Source organism: Rhinolophus hipposideros (assembly GCF_964194185.1).
Source record: "Rhinolophus hipposideros genome assembly, chromosome: 7".
In the NCBI taxonomy this organism is placed as follows: domain Eukaryota; kingdom Metazoa; phylum Chordata; class Mammalia; order Chiroptera; family Rhinolophidae; genus Rhinolophus; species Rhinolophus hipposideros.
In genome coordinates, this window is record NC_138053.1 from 61,318,716 (window position 1) to 61,344,643 (window position 25,928).

Genomic DNA, 25,928 nt, shown 5'->3' on the forward strand with positions numbered 1-25,928 from the left:
CAGTGTTCACTTACAAGTGATCAAGTTCACATGTTAAATAGTATGTACCATTGATATAATATGATGAGAATGGGACTTTCTCTGGGATCTTCTTCCCAAAACTCATAACTCTCGTCTAATCATGAGAAAACTGTCAGATAAAACCAGAGTGTCCAGAGGGACATTCTACAAAATACCTGCCCAGTAATCCTCAAATCTGTCAAGATCATCAAAAAACAAGAAAGTCTGAGAAACTGTCACAGCCAAGAGGAGCCTAAGGAGACATAACAACTAAATAATTATGTGGTGTCCTGGATGGGACCTTGGAACAGGAAAAAAAAAAAAAGGTTATGTAAAAACTGAGGAAATCTGAATACACTTAATTAATAAAAATGTGTCAGTATTAGTTCATCAATTGTGATAAATGTGCCATAGTAATATAAGATGTTAATAACAGAAAACAAAACAACCAAACTCAAAGATACAGACAACAGAATGGTGGTTACCAGAGGAGAAGGGGGGTTGGGGAAGGATGAAGAGAATAAAAGGGTTCAAATATAGACTTTGCGTGGTGAGGACATATGGTGTATACAGATGTTGTGTTATACAGATGTACACTTGAAATTTATATACTGTTATTAACCAATATTACCCCAATAAACTTAATAAATAATAATGAGTTAAAACTCATAAAACAAATGAAAATATAAAAAAGAAACAACAATAATAGGTGAAGCTAACTATGGGCTTGCACATGGGAACTCTACAATTTTCACACTTTGTCAATTAATCTAAAACTGTTCAAAAAAATTCAAGTTCATTAAAACGACAGAAAATAGATAGGAGAGAAGTAAATGACACTTTACCTGTTTCAGACTCCTGGTAGTCTCAGTTACCAGTAGACCAAGCCCATTCCCAACTCAGCAGCAACATCTCCCCTACCTGTAGGCACCCTCACCTTCTGAGTTCTTCAGAGGGATGAGAATGACAATTACCCCACTTTTTCCATTTAGAACTTAGAGAACACCTAGATTCGTTGCCCCATCATGTAGAGGCAGCAAAGCATAGAGTTGAGGGACAATTTAGGCTCTGGAATAAGACCAGCTGGCTCTGCCATGAGCTGGGGCAAATTCCTGACCCTCTCTGAACCTGTTTCCTCATCTACAAAATGATAAAGTAGTAACACCTAGCACATAGAGTTGTTGAGATAACATAATGAGATAATGTATAAAAATCCTTAGCATAGGGCCTGGCAGATAATAATTATGGATAATAATTAAGAATAACTATCTCATTCTTCCCAGACCTTGCTGCTAGAGCCCAGTGTGTACACTACATGAAGGAAAACCAGAAATGGTGCCTGCTTCTAGAAGTGTTTTGGTTGAAACCAAAGTGGATGGACCAGGCAGTGAATTGTCTAAGTGACTTGGCCAGAACTAGTGGAGGAGCCCATGCTGCAGTTTATTATGAAATTTGCCTCAGAGGTTGTACATTTGGAAGGGAAACCTCGTGGATGCCTAATGTATACCCCAAGGCAACTTACTTGGCCATTCTCTGACCAGATTGATTTCCATGGGATCAGGAAGCTCTGTTTTAATACCTTCCAGCCAGTTTTCAGTCTACACAATGATAACAATCAGGTCCAAACCAGTTTGAGCAGCATTTGCCAGTAAAATGTCATGAGACTGCAGAGCCAATTCTTTATTACTACAATAAATCTAAACATGCGACAACTACAGTTTTACCAACAACCAGCCGTGTTTTTGTAATGTTAATACAAATAGCAATTGAGTATGTCTGGTATGATGTGTTCTCATCATTTTGAGGTCACCCTGCTGATTGAGCATAATTCCATCCTCCCCACTGATGTTAACCAAGGTTCTCCTTTATAACCATTTGGCTATTTGACCAGGTGGAGATGCCAGTGGAAGAAGCAATTCTCGCTGGCATCACTGTCCTTCCTCTCTGAGGACCAGCAGGGCAATTCCGTTCCCATCCAGCTGGGCAATTTCCCGGCAGGGCGGGGAAGCTCCTGGAACGCCACATCTTGAGGCCAAGTTTCCAGCCTTTGCAGGCCCCTGCTTGTGGTCCTACTCCCTTAAGCCAGACTCTCAGAAAGAATGGAAGATTTCCCATGGATTGTCGGACAAAGGCCAAGACATCTTGGAGGATGTTTGGCAATCCTACTTTCTTCTAGAATTTTCACACAGTCTTATTTCCTTATAATTACAAATTACATGTTCATTAGGCACTCTAGTCAGTTTCTGGTAATACGCTATCAATAAGTCTCTCTGTATTTATTGTGAATCCACTGTGTCTAGCATTACGGTTGAAGCTTTAGATTATCCTCAGAAGCAGGTCATCTATAATACATGTTTTGTTTTTGCTTTCAGCCTTATCTTTCCTGTTTTAGGTGCCTCACATTTTTCACGTCGTTTCAACATTTTACATTTTAAGGTTTTCTTTGTTTCTCTTTCATTTTATTTCTTTCACATTATACAGTTAGCTCTGTGTTCATATAGGGGTAATAAAGTCATAAATTAAACAGTTATCTGATAAATTCAATGTAAGCACAATAACAATTTGGGTCCTTCTGGCTGAATGAAAGTTTCTAGTAAGAATTTCCCATTCACTCCACTCCATTATAAATAGTTGCTTAATTCTATTCTCAACTATTAGGAAAAAGGTAACTAATGTTGACTGAGCCCCTACTATCTGTCACTCACTCTGTTAAGTGTTTTACAGGCATCATTTCATTTGGGGTAGAAAGAGATTAGTTAGCGTCATAAAAAATGTGCGGTTTCTTTGGTTTTTCAATCAGTTGAATTTTACATTTCCCTAATATATACATTTTACATTTCCCTAAATATACTCACAATAATACACAAGAGCAAACTACCTGATTGGTACATTCATATGTGAGCTTCATGAGGGCAGTATTTTCCAACTGAGTTTAGCATTTTTATGTATTAGCTACTCACTAACAATTGTTGAATTGAATATATAATCTCAATTTTAAATCTTTGTATCTACTCATCTCTATCTACAATCATGTAATGAAATCTTATGAAAAACGCTAAGTTAATACTAAAAATTTTTCAACATGTCTACACAGTATTTTTGGAATGATTTTTGACATTTATATCTATCTTTGTCCAACATTTGGATGTCTTGATAAGAAAATGCGAACTAAACAAACATTTGAGTTACTTAAAGGATTAAGTGACAGGTTAACTCACTTTAATACTGTTTTGGCTTCAGAAAAATCCCACTGCGGAAGTGAAAATTAGATGCCAGCCAAAGCTCTGCCTGCGTAGGCATGCACGATCAACTCTAGTTCTACCGCCTTTGCCCAACCAATGACTCTTACTGATTATACACGGTGGGCTCACGTTACATTATATGAAAATGAAGCATCCAGTCATTCAACCAAAATGAATTTGCTGAAAATCCATTGCAAGTGTACCTGTAGAGTATGATATGGGGAATACAAAGAATTAATAAGACAGGATCTCTGTCTGTTTGGACAGATAAGACTAGCATAGTTAAAATAAACACTAAAGAATTCAAAAGTAGGGTACAATTCAGCTTAATAAATTTTTTCCTTTACATATACCTGATTGAAAACCATTAAAAACTTAATTCAGCAAATACTTTTGAGCACTGACTATGTACAGGGTGTAGGTAGGCCTGTTCTGTTTATCTTTGAACCCCTGCTCCTATAAAATGCTTGATAATTAGCAGGTAAACAGTACATTATGAATGAGTGAGAAAGTGAGTGAATGAATGAATGAATGAATGAGTGAATGAATGAATGAATGTTACTGTACGGAAAAACCTTACAAGGGAGTAAAATGGTAAGACAGCTATATAAAGAATGATAATATTTAGTATGCACAGTGTTATGAAAGTTTAGAAGTGGAGAACATACTAAGAAAATTAGGAATTTAGGTTCAGTGACAGATAACATAATTTTTGTGAGTGGTAGGGGTTTGGGAGAGGATGAAGCTGTATGGTGAGTTGCGGCATGTCATAAAGGCCTTCTTAGGCAGTGGGGGGCCCCAATGGGATTTTAACAAACAGAACAAACTAATTGAGCTATCTAATGTGAAGAATAAAATAGAAAGTTTGTCAGGCGGAGTGGAGCAGGCAGAAAACAGATAGAAAGATTGCTCAGGAGGTTCTATTACAACTCTATACACAATAGAAAATAAGAAGTTGAACTAGAACAGACAGTAGGATGGGGAAAAGAGGTAATTTTTCAAATATGTAACAAAAGTAAGCTCTTTGTTCTCTAGAAGTTTCTGGTCCAAACAAGGTTTCGACTACCGAATATATATGGAGTATTGGTATGAGGAAGATAAAGGATAAACCTAAATCCAAGGCTTAGAATAAGGTAGTTTCTTTAAAAATAGTATGTGGAATTGGGGAAAGGCAGAGGAAAAGATGAGGCCTTGACAGTATCTGCTAACAATTAGAAATTTATAGTAATTTAATGAAAGGAAATTTTACTCTGAGCTGGAGACGCCAGAGATGGTGAGGATTTGGGACATGAGCAGAGCTGGGTAGAAAGACAAGAATGTTATTGCTATTATTAAATTCATTGAAGCAATTATTTAGCTATTAGGTCTACACGATGCCAAACACTGCAATATTTTGTAACAACCCAATAAATTACAAGGGTGTTGTTTGCTTGTTTGTTTTGCTTTGTTTTTAATCCAGGGGTTTGAGATCATGTACTAACAGCTTCAGCATTTGACTTGTTTTTCATATTAAGGTTTTCAATCTCTTAGAAGATCCACCCAAGCAAGAGAGAATATTAAATGCCATCAATTTAACCAGGATCCCATATGGAGGTCACAAATTACATAAGGATATGTATTTTGGAAAATATTATTTTGCAAGTGAAATTTTTGTTTAGTCCATGAGGAAAATTAAGATCTCCTACAAAACAAAAGAAGACAAAAAAACATTTATTTTTTTTCATTTTGAAAGTGACAACAAAATTCTAAGTTATTTCTAGTGAGGAGAGTCATCTTTACAAAGCGAGAGAAATAAATGAAAGAATAATAAAATAAGAAAGTGAATTTTCTTTGTTTCATTCTGACATTGATAAATGGTCAATGCTGGGAAAAATTAAAACTGTTTTGTATCAACAAGATCAATCTTGGCAATATATCATCATTGAGGTTAGTAGTAATGTGTCCTGGCTGACTTTAAAATTGTTTTGTTTAATGTTATAGATAAAATTTTACTGTTTTGGTCACAGATCGCTTTAGGATCTGTTGAAAACTTAATACACTGTCGTCAGGAGAACGTACAACTTCAAATAAACAAAGAATGTTGCATAGATGGACTTCAGGTTAACATCCTCTGCTACCCATTACACTCCTGAAAGTTGCAATTCAAACAAAGCTTTTATTTGCAATTGCTAAATGAATATAAATACAGTTCTTAAGGATTTTTCACTCCCTTGTTATTTGGTGCTTGGTTAACTTTGACATTATGATATAAGTCTCCTAACCCTACGTAGGAGTATTCTTTAAAAAAATTTGCATTCTTTATAAAAGCTCGTTGTGAGCCTGAGATGTGAGGTAAATCTATACATAATGATCCACACATAAAATAGAACCTCATTCAGTCTGCCAGAGTTACCTGTGTAGTAAACATTCTGACTGGCCCTGGTGCCCAGTTTCAATGTTAGATTACACTACATGCCTTTCAGTGACGTCGTAGCTTTTGAAGCTGGGTTCGGACAGGTGCTGTGATAGAAAGCAAGTACTGCATGAAAATCAGTGTGGAGCAGGAAATGACAGTGGTGACTTGCAATTGGATTCTAAGATTTAGGAAGGTGTGCAAAGCCCAGCAAGCACACATTGCATTAGTAAGCAAGTACTGTTTATTTAAGAATGAAATAAAAATATGATTTTCCCTTCATTTTATATGTATTTTTTTTTCAAAAGGCTACTGACTTGTTAGGACATAAATCTTTATTGTTTTGAAGGTCTATTTAACAAATGGAACTATTATTTCTTTTGGCCTATGGGAGCAATGAAAAATCTCAACACATTAAGGGTACTGTGAACCAAATATGTTTGGGAATAACTGCCCTCGAGGGAACTAACTGGAATAAGACCCGGTCTCTGCTTCCTCATTGCTCAGAGACATGTAGGTGCTGCTAACCACAATTAAAAGTAAGTTAGGATATTTGCCATAACAGGAATATAGACAAAATTCAAAAAGCGAGGCGATCTCAGGTATCATTCTGTTAGAGGCAGAAAAGAAAGAGTTGAGGTGGCACAGGAGTTTAGCCTTTAAAAAAGAATAAGATTTCAATAAGTGGGAAGGAGAAGAGGAGCATTCTTCTGTGAGGAAATAGCATGAACAATGGCACAGAGGCATAAACTAAACATCTTGTTTGGCTGGAAAGAGGAAGGGCACGGAGTGGCATGAGGTAACCGTGTTGGAATTGCTGCAAGTTTTTACCGTGAACAATGGGAAGACATCGGAAGCTTCTGGGTAAGAGTATGGTCAGAATTGCGCCTTAGAAAGCTAAGTATTACAGAGATAGGAAAGAAGGGTTAGAGACTGGCAGTTAGGGAGAGAAGGTATTAAAGATTACTGTAGTTTCCACCTTGGATACAACCTCTTCTTTACACAAACTATGCTTTATTAATCTATGTATTGATACTACCTAGCACAAGCCTGGTAATTTGAGGCACTGAATAAATTTTGGAACTTGAGGTACCTGAAGAGACAGAAATATCTCATGGCGACGATGGGGAAATATTCTACAGCTCAGGAGAGAGGTCAGACTTGCTGTGTCAATTCAGGAGTCATCGACCTAGAAATGAGAGAAGGAACTGACAAAGTAAAATTTCACAGGGAGCAAATGTAGATTAGAAAGAGAAGAAGCCCAGGGACGGATCCCTGGGGAACACTCACCCCTGGGAGCAGAGGATGAGCTGCCAGCAGAAGAGACAGGGAAGGAGGGAGGGGCACTGACAGGGTGAGAACCACAGGGAGTGCTATCCCAGGAAACAAAGCAGACAGTCTACAATATCAGACAGAGGAGGGAAAATCCTACCCGGAAACTTCTGGGGGTGTTAATTAGCAGGTTCAGTAGGAGTCAGAGGTGGAAGCCAGATTGCAGTGGAGGTGACCAGAGAGGCCCTTCTGGAGAATTTTGGCAGTGAAATGGATCTGGAATGGGAGCTCTAGGTAAAAAACAAATTTGAAGGAAATGGTTTTAGGACAGGAGTAACCTGAACGGAGAATGCAGTAAGAGAGGGCTAGAACACAGATCCACAGCCAAGAGAAGGAATAGATCATTCAAGTTTCCAATGAGAGAGAAGGGAGTGTGATTAAAAACACAGTTCCTTTTCTCTTCCTCCCTTTCTCCTTTCCCTCCCTTCACCCTTTCTTTCCCCATCCCCTTCCCCATCACTCAGAGTGTGAGCAGGATGAGGGGAGTGAGGACTAGGCAGCCTGCAGCAGGATGAGGAGGAGGGCAGGGGGAGGGCACCGGCTCGGGGAGTTAGAGGTTTAGCAGGGTGGGGAGCCAAAGCAGGCGAGGAGACCATCTCTGCAGGGGAGGGCCCTCAGCATGAGGGCTGGGGCCTGGGTGGGGTGACAGGACCGGTTTCAGGTGCTAGTGGGAGCCTAGCAGGGTTTTCAGAGCTGAGCAAGGTGAGGAGGGCATAGGTGATAACATGGGACCGTGATGGCATGGGAGATTTCTTACATACAGAAGGACTGTTCAAATAAGTAAATATATGAAGGGTGAGAGAGCTGAATTGCTCCATGCTGGAGATGGAAGTTACAAATATGAAAAGGGAGAAAGTAGAATGAACTCTGTGATTTTGGATTAGAATTGATGATATTAGTCAGTATGAGCTCATGAATTTCAACATACGAAATTATATATATATGTAAAAACAAACATAGATATAAGTGTGTGTTACTACACACACACACACACACACACACACACACACACACACACACACACACACTTCCCTAGCTCCTCAATAGTGAGGAGGTTGATAAGGCCTGGAAATAGCAAACTTTCAATAGTGATGAACACACGTCGTACAAACTTGGCTTTTAAATCGCGCTCTTTACTGAAAGAAACCAGGAGACATGGCTGATTCCAGGGCTGGGGGCAGGGAAGTACACGATGAAAAAGCAACTGTTGTGCCAGAAAGCGAAAGTGCTCATGGAGGATATGTCCAAAGGACCCAGGAGCCAACCTGCTGTGGCTTCCACTGGCCAAAATGGTGACAAGTGGAAATGAATATAGGGCTAAGAACAGGTTGTGCCCATAAAACAAAATAGATCATGTGTCTGTACAAATAAATAGGTAGACAGATAAATTGATAGAAAGTTTGATGAGGAATAGGATATTTACATAGTTTGATAGTACCTCCCACAAAATGCTTATTAACTGCAAAGGAACAAAGAACAAGTTTACAAAGTGAAGCCTGACTGACCCCACTTTAATCAAGCCATCCAGGTGGACATCACTAGTTACAGGTCAAACTGAAATCACGTGCCACCTGATAGGTGGCAATGAGAGGAACATAGCGTCACTTCTATGATATTCCTGCTAGCAAGGCGTAACTTCAATCTGATCATCAGGAAACATCGGACAAACTCGAATTGAGGGACAGTCTGCCAAATAGCAATCTGCAAATAATCTTCAAACGTGTCTTGAAAGTTAAGGAAAGACTGAGAAATTGTTCCAGACTGAAAGAGACTAAAGAGATGCAACAACTAAACGTCACTGGAGTGTATCTAAACTGGATCTGTTTGCGATAAAGGACATTATTGGGACAACTGGTTAACCTTGAATGGGGTCTGAAGATTGGATGGTATAATGAATCAACGTGAATTTCCTGATGTTGTTAGTCGTAGTCTGTCTATCTAGGAGAATGTCCTGGTTGGTAGAAATACACATTAAAGTTGGGGGATTGTGATATGATGAGAGTAAGTTTCACAACTTACTCTCAAATGGTGCAGGAATAAAGCATCTTTAGGCCTGTCGTTCCATCTTTCTTATATGTTTGAGATTGTTTCAAAATAAAAAACATTTTTTTTAATTAAAAAAAAATCAGTGCTTTTGCACTTCTACCAATGCCATGACGAGCTTCTCCCTGGGTAGCTGCTGCCCTCTCAGCCTGGGCCCATGAATGATCACACACGGTCTAGACGGGAGCCCACCTTGCCCCACCCGCAGCTTGCAGCAGAGCCGGTCAGCCAAACCCAACCCAAAGCAGTGAAGCCTAGGGACCCACAAAAGCAACTTTGTTGACTGGAGGGCCCCAGACTGAAAACTGAGCCCCTTGGTCCAGGTGAGACATCACACTTCAGTACAGAGTCACCAAGGGAATTGCATCCTCTTCTAGGATCAGTCACCACTGGCTCCGGTTCCATAACCAGGAAGCAGGCAGGTTCAGGAACCTGCCCCGTGCAGGATCTGCTGCTGCTGCCGCCTCCAGCACCCTGCTGCCCGCCTATGCTCTGCACCAGCAGGAAGGAGGCCTCATGCCCTGCGTCTCACACCTGCCAGGTCCTGAGCACTGCAGCCGATCGCTGCCGCAGACAGCCGTCCACCGCTGTGCTGGCCAGCAGAGACTGCACACCCACAGCCCTTGCCTCAGGCCTGCCTGCCAGGCCTGGTGTAAGCGCACCTGGTTGGCCCGTCCAACTCACTCTCTGCAAGGAAGTCTTGGAAATGAGACTTTTAGCTTTCACACCTCTGTATTTCAGACAGGCATGCTAGAAGGAGGGAGAAATAAATGTTGAGTGTCAAACCACCATATTCATCAAAGAAGGAAGGGAGAGAGGGAGGAAAGGAATAATACATTGTGGTTTCTTTAGACAATGGAATACTACATACCCTGTTTCTCTGAAAATAAGACCTAGCCAGACAATCAGCTCTAAATGCATCTTTTGGAGCAAAAATTAATATAAGACCCTATATTATATTATATTATATTCCCAGTCTTATAGTAAAATAAGACCAGGTTTTATAGTAATTTTTGCTAGGTCTTATTTTCGGGGAAACACGGTAGTAATGAAATTGAATGAACTAAAGCTAAGAAAATCATGTGTAAATCTCAATATGATATTTTTGTACAAAAAGAAGTCATAAAATAATACAGAGTTTACTAGCATTCATAATATGATTAAAACAATACCATGTATTTTTGCAAATATGTAAATAAAAATAGTATACATTTTTAAAGGACATGCAAATACGTTGTCATATCCTAAAGGCATGCATTGGAATGATAGAGGGTTTACCTTTTGGCAGAGAGGATTATAGAGAATAAGTCTGAGGGTTCCACAGGGAGCCTCGGTTATCTATTTCTGTATAGCTGCCCATCCCAAAGCGTAGTGGTTTTAAAGCCAGAGCTATGTATTGCTGATGATTCTGTGGGTGGGCGTTGGGTGGGCTCAGCTGAGGCAGCTCTTCTCTACTCCACGTGATGTCCGCTGTGCTCACTCACACGCCTTCAGTCAGTTGGCCTGTCAGCTGGGCTATCTGGTCCCTAATGTCCTCACGTACAGGTATGGGGCCTCAGCCCTGATGTCCACACCTCTCTCTTTATGACGTCTCTGTCCATGAACTCTCCCATCTTCATGGAGGCTAACTTGGCTTTGTTCACAAAATGACAGAATTCCAAAAGGATGCCAGAGGCCTAGAAGTCAGATAATGTTACTTCCACCACATCCTATTGTCTAAACAAGTCACGGGGCCAGCTCAGAGTCAAGAGACAGAGCACCAAGTTCTTGATGGGAGGAGCTGCAAAGAATTTGCATCCACAGTTAATGTACCGCCTAGGAGAGTCCACTGGGTCTATAGATGCGGTTGTTCATTACATGATTTCCTAGACTTGCTCTCTATGTTTGAAATATTTCACAATGTAGAACAAAGAAATTAATTTAAAATGGTTGCAATGGATTTATCCCCACATAGCCATCCTATAGAGACAGTATAATCATTATGCTCTTTGGAGCCCCACAACTGTTCAGGTTCTTGCCCTTTCAGAACCTGACTGTCCAGTTGTCTTTTCCCTTGTAGAATATAATCCACAGACTTCAAATAATATACTTTCTGATAAAAAGCAAACTGTATTTTTGATGAAAAGTTTATTGTGTAATAGGAGTTCCTGGCTGAGTGGGAATTTTAGCTTCTGGCACATAGATTGTAGGCATCTATTTATTACCACTGATTTGCACAGAGGTTGAGAAGACTCCTGGACTTTAGACTAAACTAAGTCCATAATTAAGATTCAAAGATACATGATAGAAAGTGAACCGGGAACTATACAGAGTAGAAGGTGATAGGGATCCTTTCATGAACAAGAATCATTAGGGAAAAGAGAGGGTGGGTACAGACACGACTTCACAGCAGGGCCTATTGTGAGCTGAGCCGTGGTTCCTGGCACATGCAGTTCCTCGTACTGGAAGTGATCCCAGGCCGGTCTGTGCTTCAGGAAGAGAAGAGCCTTTGAGAATTGTAAGGGCTACTTTGCTAAGGGCTCTAATGTTTTGGAGCCCAAGCAATCATGTTTGGGAACCCCAAAATGATAGGAAAGTAGGAGTATTTTCCTTCTCAATTTGTATGAGATGTAATGAAATTCTGACTGCAAAACATTTGATGCTTGTCCAGTATCATTAAGAGGGGTAGGGCAAATCCAAATTCTAAATGAGGCAATGGCCATGTGAAAAGAGCCTCAGAGTAGCCTCTCTGTGAACATATGAACCTGGGCTAGAATGTCCAGACTTGGGTTGACCAGCTACTCGGCCCATTTGCACACACACAGAGGCATAGCCTTGGGGAGCTCAGAAATATTTTAGGAGGAGGGCTTTCCAAAAAGCATCTTCCACTAGTCAAAGAGATGGGGGCTTGGGTCCATCGAGTCTGGAGTTTTATTCTGAATGGTTCTTAAGAGATACTGATTTTCAATGGCTTTAGACAATGTATTTGTATTTTCTCAGAATTAATGCAAATAACATTTAGCATGTCTTTAATTACAAGAAGTTTATGGCATCTATATAAAACTCATTTCAGATTCTAAAGCCTCAGGACACTGAAAACATGCTTAGGATGTGCTTTCTTTAAATACTGAATTTAGTCAGATGGTTCCAGAGAACAAACTCCCTTTCTACCAGTGTTGGGTATTTGTAGGCTGTTTCTTTTATCATCTGATGATTATGATGACAGTGATGACCACTGGCTGCTTCGGTGGATCTAACACCCTTTCCTCTTCTTCATTATATCAGTCCATAATAGGAGAATCCCAAATTCTCCTATTTTTGATTAGCTTTTGTGTTAGTAGGGTTCTCCAGAGAAACAGAAGCAAAAGAGTGTGTGTGTGTGTGTGTGTGTGTGTGTGTGTGTGTGTGTGTGTGTATTTATTATAAGGCATTGGCTCACATGCTTGTGGAGGCTGAGAAGTTCCAAGACCTGCAGTTTGCAAGGGGGAGACTCAGGAGAGCTAATGGTTTTTAAGTTAAAGTCCAAGTCCGAAGGCCTGAGAACCAGGAGAGAGGATGGTATCGTTCCACACTGAAAGCCAGCAGGCTCGAGACCCATGAAGAGCCAATATTTCAATTCAACTTCAAAGGCCCCAAAACAGTGATGTCCCAGCTCAAGGCAGTTAATAAGCAGGAGTTCCCTCTCACTTGCAGGGCTCAGCCTTTTTGTCCTATTCAGGCCTTCAACTGATTGAATGAGGGCCCCCCCACACTGGGGAAAGTAATGTGCTTTACTCAGGTCACCAAATCAAATGTTAATCTCATTCCAAAACACCTTCACAGACACACCCAGAATAATGTTTGACCAAATATCTGGGCACCCTGGAGGCCAGTCAAGTTGATACATAAAATTAACCTCCGTAGCTTTATTAAGGTATAGTTTACGAACAATAAGAGTCACACATTTTAAATGTTCAATTCAGTGTGTTTTGGCACATGCATCAGGTAGTGTAACCACCACCACAGTCGTGATATGGAACATTTTCATCAGCCCAAAATGTTTCCTTGTGCCTTTTGCAATCAATGCCTGCCCCCACCCCCAGATCCCTGTCAACCACTGATCTGCTTTCTATCACTATAGCTTTACCTTTTCTAGAATTTCATATAAATGGAATCATACAGGATATAGTCTTTTTTGTCGGGCCTTTCCAGATTCATCCATATTGTTAAGAGTCTCAGTAGTTCATTCCTTTTTATTACCGAGTAGTATTCCACTGTATGGATGAACCACATTTGTCTACCCATTCACTCATTGGAGGACATTTGGATTGTATCTAGTTTTAGGCAATTATTAACAGAGCTGATATAAATATTTGTGTATGGTATTTTTGTGTGACAACATTAGTTTTTATTTCTCCAAAGTAAGCACCCAGTTGCTGAGTATATTTCTAATAAATAATATTTCAGGATAATCATAGACGGATATGTAAGGAGGAGCAGAGGGAGAGAAATGCAACTGAATCTGATTGCTCTAGAATCAAACTAAGCAACTTTCACTGGGAGAACTTCAGAGTTTAGATAATTGCCATGAGTAAGAAGGAAAAAATGGTGATTAAAAAGGCAATTATCGGGGCGGCCCGGTGGCTCAGGCGGTTGGAGCTCCATGCTCCTAACTCTGAAGGCTGCCGGTTCGATTCCCACATGGGCCAGTGGGCTCTCAACCACAAGGTTGCCAGTTCAATTCCTCGAGTCCCGCAAGGGATGGTGGGCTCCGCCCCCTGCAACTAAGATTGAACACAGCACCTTGAGCTGAGCTGCCTCCCAGAGGGCTCAGTTGGTTGGAGCGCGTCCTCTCAACCACAAGGTTGCCGGTTTGACTCCCACAAGCGATGGTGGGCTGCGCCCCTGGCAACTAGTAACGCAACTGGACCTGGAGCTGAGCTGCACCCTCCACAACTGAGACTGAAAGAACAACTTGAAGCTGAACGGCACCCTCCACAACTAAGATTGAAAGGACCACAACTTGACTTGGAAAAAAGTCCTGGAAGTACACACTGTTCCCCATTCCCCAATAAAGTCCTGTTTCCCCCCCCAAAAAAGCAATTATCACTCAATATTGCTGAAACAAAAAGAATTACAGCCTGTGAAAATGGCCTGAGGCAGAGTTGGAAGAAAAACAAGCCTTAGTATACAAACCAATTGTTAGGAAAAACAGACCTAATGACTAAAGATAGAAAAGAGCATTCAATACAGGACATTTTTCCCTCTTGTTTTTTTGTGTTATTCTAACTGCAGGGTATTTCGTTATTGAGGAGTGATTTATGTTCATAATGTTAATTATCTAGTAATATCCTTATATACCTGTATGAAGGTATATAGCATAGTACAGTGTTTCTTAAACCTTATATGCATAGGAATTACCTGGGGATATTTTTGAATGCAGGTTCTCATTCAGCAGGTCTGGGGCAGGGCCTGAGCTGCATTTCTAATAAGGTTCTAGATGAAGAAAGTACTTCTGGGCTACAGCCTGTAGGCTAGTGGCTATGAGTGCAGACTCCACAGTCGCACTGCACAGGTTTGAATTTTACCTCTATCATTTATAGCTGTGTAAACCAGGGCACATTTCTTAACCTCTCTACCTCAGTTTTCCCCTGTAAAGTGGGCGTGATAGCAGTACGCAGTACATCACAGGAGTATCGTGAGGATTACATGATTACTGTATGTCAAGCACTTCAGATTAGTGCCAGACACATAGTAGGTGCTATGTCATATCCCATTAGTGTTCAGTAGGTTCGAATGGCCAAGGTAGTTAGTATGTTAGTATGTCTAACAGCTGTAAGCCACGCTGATTGAGTTCTGCCCAGTGCTTGAGGTTCTCCCTGGTCCTGTGCCAGACTTCTGGCAGCTCCTAGTTCTACTAGTGATCCTCATTAAGGGAGCCCATTCAGAGCCACCAGACTGAGATTGCCTCAGAAAAAGAAAACTCGCTAAGAGGATTTCAAAGAGAGACAGAGAGATTGACCATTCAGTATGCTTCACCTATTGGGAATGTCACCAGGTTAATCCCCAGGGGGTGACTGGGGCCTCCATACAATGGATATCCCCACATGCAGGACTAGTGCTGGGATGGTGCTCAGACAGTGCAATTGAAAGTATTTCCAGCCTAACCTGAAGGCCTAGTTGACAGCTAAGAGAGCTGCACCAACGTGCCCTTCTCTCCAGGAGAACCAGGCAGTCTCTTGGCCAAACCAGCCAATGATACACGCTCTATTGTTTGCATGCTGCCCCTTTTATCTGCCTCCAGCCCCCTGTAGACATCCTAATTGGTCCTCTGGATCCAGCCCTCTTTGGCCTGTCAGCACGGCTCTGTGTTCATGGCCCGCTTTCATCTCCCTGCTTGCTTGGCACATTGCTCTATTCTCATAGTTTTCTGATGTTAAATCACAGCTTGTAGGGCTTGGATGATCGTCATACCATTTCTGCCTCCCTATTAGTAACTGTACTAGAAAAACAGCTGTTAATCTCAATTAGGTTTTGATTGCTAATTAGCAGCTACCTGTCAGGATCAAGCAGCCCTCTTCCTGGTCTCTTCAGCTATTTCTCATGCAACTGGTACACTTGGTTTCCATGAGAACCATGTAGCTAGATGGCTCCCTAGCCAAAACTGCCACCTCTTCTGAGGCTTTTATAACATTTCTCTAGTATGCTCTGAGGTCTCTTGTCCACTTTCCTGCTCCTTGGTTTTCTTAATGTCATTGTCCAGCAGTTTCCAGTGAAAGCTACTCTGTCTCTATTGCCAGTGTGTCTTGGAAGGTAAATCAGGTGAATAACAAGACCATTAATTCAACTCAAGCTAAGAACCCATGCTTTAAAATTTGATCTTTAGATTTCTGGTTTCCAGTTTGTGAGGACAGAGTCCCAGAGAGCAGTTTCCAGGCTCTCGACCGTACGTGGAAAGGTGCTGGCTTGGGTAGTAGATGGTCGTCAGCTGTGACTAGTTGGCCATCAGCTGTAACCAGTTAACCACTGGCCACTGATATAACTGCGGTGGCTGAGCTACCAAGCACAGATTGCAGCTAGCAAGATTGGTGGGTTGGTTGGCAGAGAAGTGGACAATGGATTACGGCTAGCAAGTGGGGTTAGCAATCGTGGATGGCGGATTGCAGATTGTGTGGATCCTAATTCCTGTGTCTCGACCAGCCGCCATTGAGAATAGAGTGGTATGACTCCCCTATCTATGGCTCTGTTGGTGTTCCTTTTCGGCCTCACCATATCCTGAGTTCTTGTGCGGGGAGCTTGAGCTGAGACCCTGCATGACACGGTTCTACCTAAGAAGCTTGGAAGTTGCCACTCCAGCCTAACAAGTAAAACGCTGAACAAACTGAAAAGCCAGGAAGATTTAATTCTTTCAAACTACTCTCTTTTTATCACTTCCATGGGCATAGGAGACGAGCTAGGATATTGACATGTATGCTTCATTTTCTATCATGATTTACTTTTCCTTTGTGATTTCTTCTCACTAATTTATGCTTGAAGAGAACTGCTCATTCTATATTTACCTCTAGCTTTTAATAGGTTAAAGTTCACCCATTGCACTTTATTTTAGAGTGGTAATTTAACTTTGTTTTTCCAAAGAGTTAACCATCTGTCCCAGCACCAATTATTCAATAATGATTCTTTTTCTCACTGATTTGTGATGCCACCTTTAATATATACTAAGTTCACATACATACCAGGGTCGATTTCTGGGCTATCAAATCCATGACATCGATCTGGATCTGTCTGCCAATTCTTCTGTCAGTAGCACACTGCTCTAATTATTGAAGTTGTATTATCTGGTATGACAAGTTCTCTTTCATTAGTCTTTCCTTTCAATATGTTTATGGCTATTTTTGCCCTTTATCTTTAAAATTCCCTTGTCACACTCCCCATCTATCTTAGATTTTTAATGAGGATTTCATAAATCTATTATTTTGTGAAAGATTGGCATCTCTTTTCCAATGTGAAAATATTGTATCAATTTATTCAAGACTTCTTTTATACATCTCAAACTTTTGCAAAGTTCTGCAAATAGGTCACATACTTTCCTAGGTATTTTACCTTTTTTGTTGAAATGATTTTCACTGCAGTTTCTTATTCCAATTTTGAGAGAGATTTGGGGGTGGAGTAAAGAGAATGTTTGCAAAAAGGCTCTTTTTTAAATAAGAGAAGTTGATGTGAATTGGGAGTTTTGGCTCATGAAAGTGGGTGTTTATTTTGGATTTCAGTATGTTTGAATTAATGGCAATGCTTGTTGGTTCTTGACTTAAAACCTGTAATAGCATGCTTGCTTAATGCTGAATTTTTACAATAAAACAGAAAAAATGGTAAAAATTTAATGACAACAGAAGTGTAATTCATAGTTAAGCAGCCCTTCAGTAGCCATGGACAGTGGAGTGCATCAAGCATACAATTAAGCAGATATCCTCTTTTTCATTTAATCCAAGTCCAGCTTGCTCAATGCCTGAGTATTGCTAGAATATGTCAGCCTCTTAACAATACTTTTTAATTTAGTTGATATTCCCAAATGATCTTTCCAATTTTGTGTTATGTTTTGCATATTGCCTTTAGTTCACAAAACAGAATGTATTCTTCAGGTAATAAAATGGATTCTAGTACTAAAATTCAGCTAGGCATGCACCAAAGATATGCTGACGTGAAAATCCTGCTTCATAATACTGACGGAGATATAAAATTTGAAAAAAAAATTACCTTAGAAGAAAAGCTTGCTTAAAAAGTTAAAACCATTCATTCATGACCTGCTTATGGGTGGGGGTTTCGAAGGTTATTAGAGCAGCTCTTTTACTGTGATCTATTGAAAATCAGCCCTGGGCCTGGTGCAGACCCCTTCGACACAGGAGACAGGGAGCAGCCCTGAAGGGACCACCCCCTCACCCGCCACACAAAGCACATTTGTGGGGAACCTGGTCCTAGAAAGTTAAACAACTATAAACACAAAAAAGAAAGGAAGGAAGAAAATCCCAAAGCCTAAAGTATTTACCAAATCTAAAGTGTTCTATCTGACCTAAGACACCACCAATTGTAAGAAACACCATTATTTTGTGTACTGCAAAAAAAAAAGATTCTACCAGATAAACTATGTCATGCTGTAGACTGTAAGACTCATCCCAATTTTAGAGATTTTAAAATTACAGGCAGAAATATGCTTCTCAATGATATATTGAGAATCAATGATATATGTTAAAATACTTTGGACTGTAATTAACAGAAATCTGATTCAGAAATATGTTGGCTCACCTCCCTGGATGCTGAGAGGAAGTGGCAGCTTCAGGAAGGGGCTGATCCAGGAGTTCAATATTGTCAGTAAGGACCCACTACCCTGTCACAGGATCAACTTCATTCTCCAAGGCTGGTTCCTTTTGCAGGTAAAACACAGATGCCAGCAGCAATCGAGCTACATTAGAATTCTCTGTTAACATTGAGTCAAAGGCAGAAGATTATCTCTAAAAAAATTAAAAAGACATAATTTTCTAGATGTCCCTCCCCAACTTCTCATCGTGCTCTCAGCAGTGCAACTCCAAACAGAGTCACCTCCTCATCCCTGCACATACTCTCTGAGCTGCGTCCCCCCAACTGGTGATGACTCACTGTCACGATCACTTGCAGCGACAGGGGAACCGTCACCCAAAATGTGGTTTGGCTGTTGAGACTAATGATGTCACATACACACCAGGAGGGCATGAACATTTCATAACTTACATGATTGAGGTCTCCGTGGAAAGCAGGGCAGGCCTCTCAAGCAAGTTCTGCCTGCGTGAGAAAGCAGGGAAAGGGGGCTGGCGTGGTTTTGGTTTCCATCCGTAGTGTAGCCAGGGGTGGGACCAGTGGGGGAGCTCCTGAGTACAGGCTGGCAGCTTGCGTGGCTTGAATCTGCCATTGGTGCCCAAACAGGGAGCGCCCAAACTTTCTTATCTGCTGGCATAGATGTGGGGCGCCAGGGGAAGAAAGAGGGGTGAGGCCCAAAAGCTGTCAGCACTCAAACATCAAAAAGTGAAGCGGGATTCTTTGTTAAACTCACCAAAGGTGATGGTTTACATTTAAATTAATTAAAATGAAAGAGACTTAAAAATTCAATTCCTCAGTTACACTGGACACATTTCAAGTTCTCACCCGTCACATATGGCTGACTTACAGAACATTTCCACTATCCCAGAAAGTGCTGTTGGACAATGCTGGTCTCTAGAGCACGTGTCAGCAGACTGCAGCCCACAGGCCAAATTTGACCCAGTGTCTGCTTTTGCATAGCCTGCTAGCTAAAAATGGTTAGTACGTTTTTAAATGGTTGAAAAAAAATCAAAAGGAGAATGATATTTCATGATGTGAAAATTATATGCAATTAAAATTGTAACGTCCACAAATAGAGTTTTCTTGGAAGTCAGCCATGCTCATTCATTTATGTGTTGTCTGTGCTGCTTTCATGGTCACATGACTAGTTGTATGACCACAGAGACTGTGTGACCACAAAGCCTAGAACAGGGGTGTCCAAACGGCGGCCCGTGGGCCAACTGTGGCCCGCAGTCCATTTTTAATTGGCCCGCAGCAAATTCCAAAAATATATTTAGTTTACTTAAATAAACCAGGTGAGGCAATACGTACTTTACCTCGAGTGAGTGGCCCGGCTGTTTGTGTATTTTACCGCATATGGTCCTTTGTGAAAAACGTTGAAAAAAGTTTGGACACCCCTGGCCTAGAATATTTACTGTCTGGCTCTTTCCAGGAAAAGGTTTGCTGACATCTGGTCTGCAGGAATGGGATGACCCTTAGGCCCACTCCTGGGAGGTGAGGTGGGGCTGGTCAGGTTTCCCTGGGTCTCATTGGTTTGTGGAAGCCTGGGGGATACCTGAACAAGCTCAGAGTTCTGTTGGGAAGGGGAAAGCAGAGTTGGATGCTGGGTAGGCCACCACCAATGCCTAGTACACCTAGTAGAAAACATAGACTAATGTTTAATATCCGTGTGGAACCGAGCTGATGGTCTCCAAAGTGGATTTCTCTACTCACTAAACAAATGGCATTTCTTACTATAGCATTGCAGCCCTTCCACACTAAGACACGACACTTGGATTCGACTTTATGTTCGTGATTTCACTCAAAACCCACACTTTCTCAGTCCTGCCATATACATTTTAGAGTCATCCATCTTATTTCATTGTTGCTTCTGGCAATCACAGGCACAGAATTTCAAACCAATTCCTTGTGTCACAAATTTCATCCTCACTTTCTCCCTCTCCTTCTCCCTCCACACCCCACCCCTTGCCTCCAGTTTTTCTGTCAATCACTGAAATTTGTTACTTTAAAGGCTTTAAAGGATCCCAGCCTAATTAACTTTGGTCAGACAATTTAAAAAAGTAATACCCAAGTAAAAAACATTAACATTAGAAATTATTGATCTTTTAATCTGTAGAAATTTCATCACTACCGATTCATAAGTTGACTTTTTTTTTCTCAGAACAGGACACATATTCTAAACTATGCACTAAATCAGATTTACTTGATGTTAGAGGAACAAATTATTAAAACAACTTTTCATCTGTTGAGAATGCGATGGTTGTGAACACAGGATATACTGTGTTTCCCTGAAAATAAGGCCTAGCCGGACAATCAGCTCTAAAGAGTCTTTTGGAGAAAAATTAATATAAGACCCGGTATTATATTATATTACATTATGTTATATTATGTTATATTAGATCCTGTTTTATAGTAAAAGAAGACTGGTTCTTATAGTAATTTTTGCTTCAAAAGATGCATTAGAGATGATTGTCCAGCTAGGTCTTATTTTCGGGGAAACATGGTAGTATAAATGAACTAGAATTAGGGAAGTTCTTTCCAAAGTTATAGAGATCTGGGGCCTGCCCGGTGGCTCAGGCGGTTAGAGCTCCATGCTCCTAACTCCGAAGGCTGCGAGTTCGATTCCCACATGGGCCAGTGGGCTCTCAACCACAAGGTTGTCAGTTCAATTCCTCGAGTCCCACACGGATGGTGCGCAGCGCTCCCTGCAACTAAGATTGAATACAGCACCTTGAGCTGAGCTGCCTCCCAGATGGCTCAGTTTGTTGGAGCAGGTCCTCTCAACCACAAGGTTGCTGGTTCGACTCCCGCAAGGGATGGTGGGTTGCGCCCCCTGCAACTAGCAATGGCAACTGGACCTGGAGCTGAGCTGCGCCCTCCACAACTAAGACTGAAAGGACAACAACTTGAAGCTGAACGGCACCCTCCACAGCTAAGATTGAAAGAACAACTTGACTTGGAAAAAAGTCCTGGAAGTACACACTGTTCCCCAGTAAAGTCCTGTTCCCCTTCCCCAATAAAATCTTTAAAAAAAGTTATAGAGATCTTCTCTAGATCTCTTATCTTGAGAAGTTGAGAAAAGTTTGACTCTAAAATGTCTTAATTTTTTTTTCTTCCAGTGAGCTTATCAAAGTAGAATTTCACTGCAATTTAAATTTTGAATTTCACTGCAATTCCAATAGATGAGTCTTCTTGTGAATGGTCAATGAACTTGAAATGAGAAGACTTGGTCCTGACTTTGTAAATGTTATAACGTCACGCTCCTTTCCATTGCTTGCCGGTGAATCAAGTTTGTGGATTTTAAGAAAAGTGAACCAAGAAAGGGGAGGGGTTGAGTTAACTATACAGAAGCAGTATGGCAGGTGAGAATATTTCAACTTGACTAGTTTGGAAGAGCTATTTTGATATCGACGTTGTGGTAGCCAAGGAAAAACCCATTGTTGCTCTGATTGCTAATTGGTTTTGAGTGGAGCAAATTGTGGTTTTTAAAATTAGTGTTGCCTACCCCTCCCCCCATCTCCTAAACTATTCTCTTCTTTAAAACAACAGAGAGAAAACATCTTCACTGAAAGCATGTATAGCTTTTGGCAGAGTTGGAGTTTTTTAAAAAAATGGCACACAGCCCTATTGAAACAGCAGAGGCCAGCAAGGGTGGGGGATTAGCATGTGCTTCTCAGAAATGCTGATGTGCATCCTTTGAGGGAGGGAAGGAGGCTGCTGAGTCCCTGAGGAATGGGCTGTAGGAACCAAATGGGGCTGAATTTCAGGTGACAAGAAAATGGAGTAGAACTGTGAGACTGTGCTTATGTCTGTTCAACTTTCCTTCCTGATTCTCAGACATTCAGGGTTAATCTTCAGATGGGTAACAGCACAATATAAAGCATGACAAAGAAGTTGTTTGCACAATGCATTCTAATCATGTAGAGAACACATGGCCACATCTGTCCACTACAATGCCCTCTGAGGCCAGGCTGGGAAGATGGTCCCCAGCAGCTGCTCCCATTGTAAGGCCCATCGTTGTATCCTCAGTCACTAGCCATGGCCACCCAATTATTCCAAAATCTTCCGTCTGCCTAGCACAATAGCAGTGGAAGGGGTTGGGTGGGGCTTTGTTCTACCTGAACGGATGTTATTTGGGGGAAGGAGCAAAGGAGTAGGGCTTGAATACTAGGTATCAGCTGAGCATAAAATGTTAATATCTCTCTCACCTTACACGTCTCCCTCTCCAGTTTGCACATGCTTTTTTTCTGTATATCCTTTGAAGCTCTTTGAAGACAAAGAAGCCCTCTATTCTTTGCCCAGGAAAGTTCCACATGCAAAGAGGTCCTTTCAAGTGAGCTTTTAATCACACTAGAGACAAGCTTGCCCTGTAGTCTCCGGTGTGTGGCTGGCATACTGCAGGCCGTGTTGTTCTTAAACTGGAGATGCTATTTCCCAATACCTGAAATTACGTGTCTAGATAATCTTAGAGTAGAAGGGATGTGCGGATAACCATATTAAAATCATAAAAATACCATTATGTTTTTCAAGGTAGAGTCAGGTTTAGTTAATCAGAATTGGTTTGCAAGATTCCATTTGTTTCTATGTTTAAAAGTGTCAGGTTGACAAGTCTTTTGTTCCCACACTATCACATTGGCTTCTGTTCTAATCTGTGTGATACCTGGACAATACAGATAAGCCAAATGTGGTTTAATCAATTCTGACTCTTCTGATCTGACAGATATTTTCGCATGGATTTTGATTAATCAAAAATGTATAGAATATTCATGCCTCATCCCATAGTTATGACAGGTGCAGACTTTGCTTTTCATGCGTTCAAAATGATGCCACAATTCCAAGTGTCCCTTTCATCTGACATACTACTAATTGAATGGTGTCTTTTTTTTCCTTCTCTTTTCTTTCTTTCTTTTTTTTTTTTTTCTTTTTCGAAACAACAGAGCAGCCTGTTGGCTTTGTACTTTTGGAATAGGAAATGGGAAATGTAATTTAGGAAAGTTTCTGTAGAGTATTATCAAGGGTAAATAAATTTATAATGATGTAATTCACATATCGTCAACACAAGAGAATTTCTGAAGGTTTTATTGGCAATGAGAATAATGTAAAAATATGCTAAATGAAACCTATAACAAAAGTCAAGAGATTGAAATCAAGATAGCAGGTGGATATCATTTTACCTTCAAGGGGAATATATTTTTCTGTTCTCCATCAGTACCTCTAATTCCAAATCCATGAAAATACTACCAGAAGAAAGGCAGAGGCATGGGTAGGCAGAATGGGATCTGATCTCAAACACAGGACAAATTTCTGGTTATCTCATCAAAAGCAAACAGATATTTTCTGTTTCACTGGGAGACACAAAAAGCTGGAAAGACCATCATACTCATCCTTACAAAAACAGCAACAATGCACACACACACATCCACACATGCACACCCAGACAAACAACAAATCCAAATCTTTTATTTATCCTATCAGAGAGGTAAGGAATGACCAGTGCTTACAAAGAGAGAGGAGGTGAGGATATTGTCTTACTTTGAACAGATGCAGCTGGACACTAGTAAGAAGAACTTACCTAAAATTATTAACAAATTGGTGAAGATGGAGTGTAGGTTAGCAAAGACTGAGTGTAGATCAGTAATGTAGAGAATATAGAATTTCCAGGGGCTTTAGATTTCACCAACTTGTGTGCTCTTTTCTATCAACCTCACCATGTGCTCACAAAAAATAATGGTGAGGGTTTTGCAAAAACATGCCTTGAAGTGCATGCTTGCAGGAGGCCAATGGTAGGGCTGTGGGAAAGGGAGAATTCCCTGTTCCCTGCTCCCTTTCCCCTACCACTCCCATGGAACACAGCCTTATACTGTGGGAAGAAGGGCAACAAACACTGTCACCCTTAAGCCTTGGGGAAAACCCATTGTAGCGGGGGAAGAAAATAGAAAAATAAATCTTCTAAATTTAGGGAAGGAGCAGGAGTATTGAGAAAACAGTGAAAACTTATGAGACTCACGGGCACAGTGACTAAGTCTGACGTATTATCTGAACAATAGAGAATACCCCCTGTCATTGTCACCAAGCTAACAAGTGTCATGTAACAATGAAATTTTGCTGGGAGAATTGCAAGTGTGGAAAGAGATTCTGAGATGCAGCAAAAAAGGATGACATAATGCTAAGGGTGAGGCAGACATTGATAAAAAAGCCCGTATGAACCATCCTCAACACAAGTCATCACTAGAGGAATTTTAAGCCTGTGGTGCATTGTGGGTAGCCATTACAACAATAAATGCCAAACATTTCTCAACTTCTTACTACATTGATTCAAAACTCCACAATGAAGGTCTAGCATATGAAAAGTATGCCCATTTCCAGCATAAAATTATTTCTCTCAGTCTCTACTCTTCTATACAAGATGTCCACCTTTCAACAAAGAATTATGAAACAGCTAAAAAAGCAACTAAAAACAAAGAACTGCAAAGAGACAAAGCAAACCACAGAACCAGATTCAGACACGACACAGATGTTGGAACTTTCAGACAAAGAACGTAAAATAACTATGATTAATATGTTAAAAACTCTGATAGAAAAGGAAGACAATGTGCAAGTTAAGATGGGTAATTTTAGCAAATAAATAAAAATTATAAGCAAAAATCACATAGAAATGCTTAAAATGAGACAGTAATAGAGCTAACAAGTGCCTTCAAGAAGCTTATCAGCAGACTCAACACAGCTGAGGTAAGAATCAGTGAACTTGAAAATATCTCAATATAAATTATAAAAACTGAAATATAAAGAGTAAAACTAATGATAAATAAACAAATAGAACAGAACATCTAAAAGCTGTGGAAAAATAAATGGTCCAGCATATGTGTACTTAGAATCCCATAAAGAGAAGAGAGACAATGGCTGAAAATTTTCCAAAATCAGTAACAAGTTTCAAATCATAGATTTAAGAAATTCAGAGAAGACTAAACAAGATTAACACCAAACACACCCCCCTCTAACCGTATCATATCCAAACTGCTCAAAACCAAAGGGAAAAAAAATAAAACTATCTTAAATAGAGCTAGAGAAAAAACACATTACGGATAAACAAAGATAAGAATTACAACAGCCTTCTTGTCAGAAACTATACAATCCAAACGACAAGAGAGTGTATAGCACCAAAAGGAAAAAAACGAAAACAAAAGAACAAAAAAATTGTCAACTCAGAATTCTGTTCCTGGGAAACAAAATCTTTTAAACATGGAGGAGAAATAAATAATTTATTAGGTAAACTAAAACAGTATTTAGTGCCATCATATGTATCCTATCGGAAATGTTTTTAAGAGGCCATCAGGCAGAAGGAATATATCAGACAAAAACTTGGGTCTACACAAAATTAAGAACTATGGTATTATAAATTCATATTATCTTACTTTTAACTCCTTTAAAAGATAATAGTACCTAAAGCAAAAAGTAATTATTTGATTATTAAAATAAATGCAGAATTTCTTGACAAAAACCAACATCCATCCATAATTAAAACCTCTCAGCAAATTAGGAATAGAGAGGAACTTGCTTAACAAGATAAAAGGCATCTACTAGGAATTACAGCTAACATCATATCTGGAGACTGTTTT

At 40.4% G+C, this 25,928-nt stretch overlaps 1 long non-coding RNA gene across 2 annotated transcripts in view; it reads right to left on the reverse strand.

Moving 5' to 3' along the window:
- Nucleotides 1-1,421: 1,421 nt before the first annotated feature.
- LOC308499926 overlaps nucleotides 1,422-25,928 on the reverse strand; it is a 37,656-nt gene continuing 13,149 nt past the window's right edge. The window contains exons 4-5 of one of the 2 annotated variants that reach the window (XR_013993654.1): nucleotides 6,728-6,823; nucleotides 1,422-3,445 (exon numbers count right to left, since the gene is read on the reverse strand). This is a non-coding gene — a long non-coding RNA (uncharacterized lncRNA). Of the gene's footprint in view, nucleotides 4,924-6,727; nucleotides 6,824-25,928 lie in introns of both variants that reach the window. The other variant, XR_013993655.1, reaches the window with a different exon arrangement.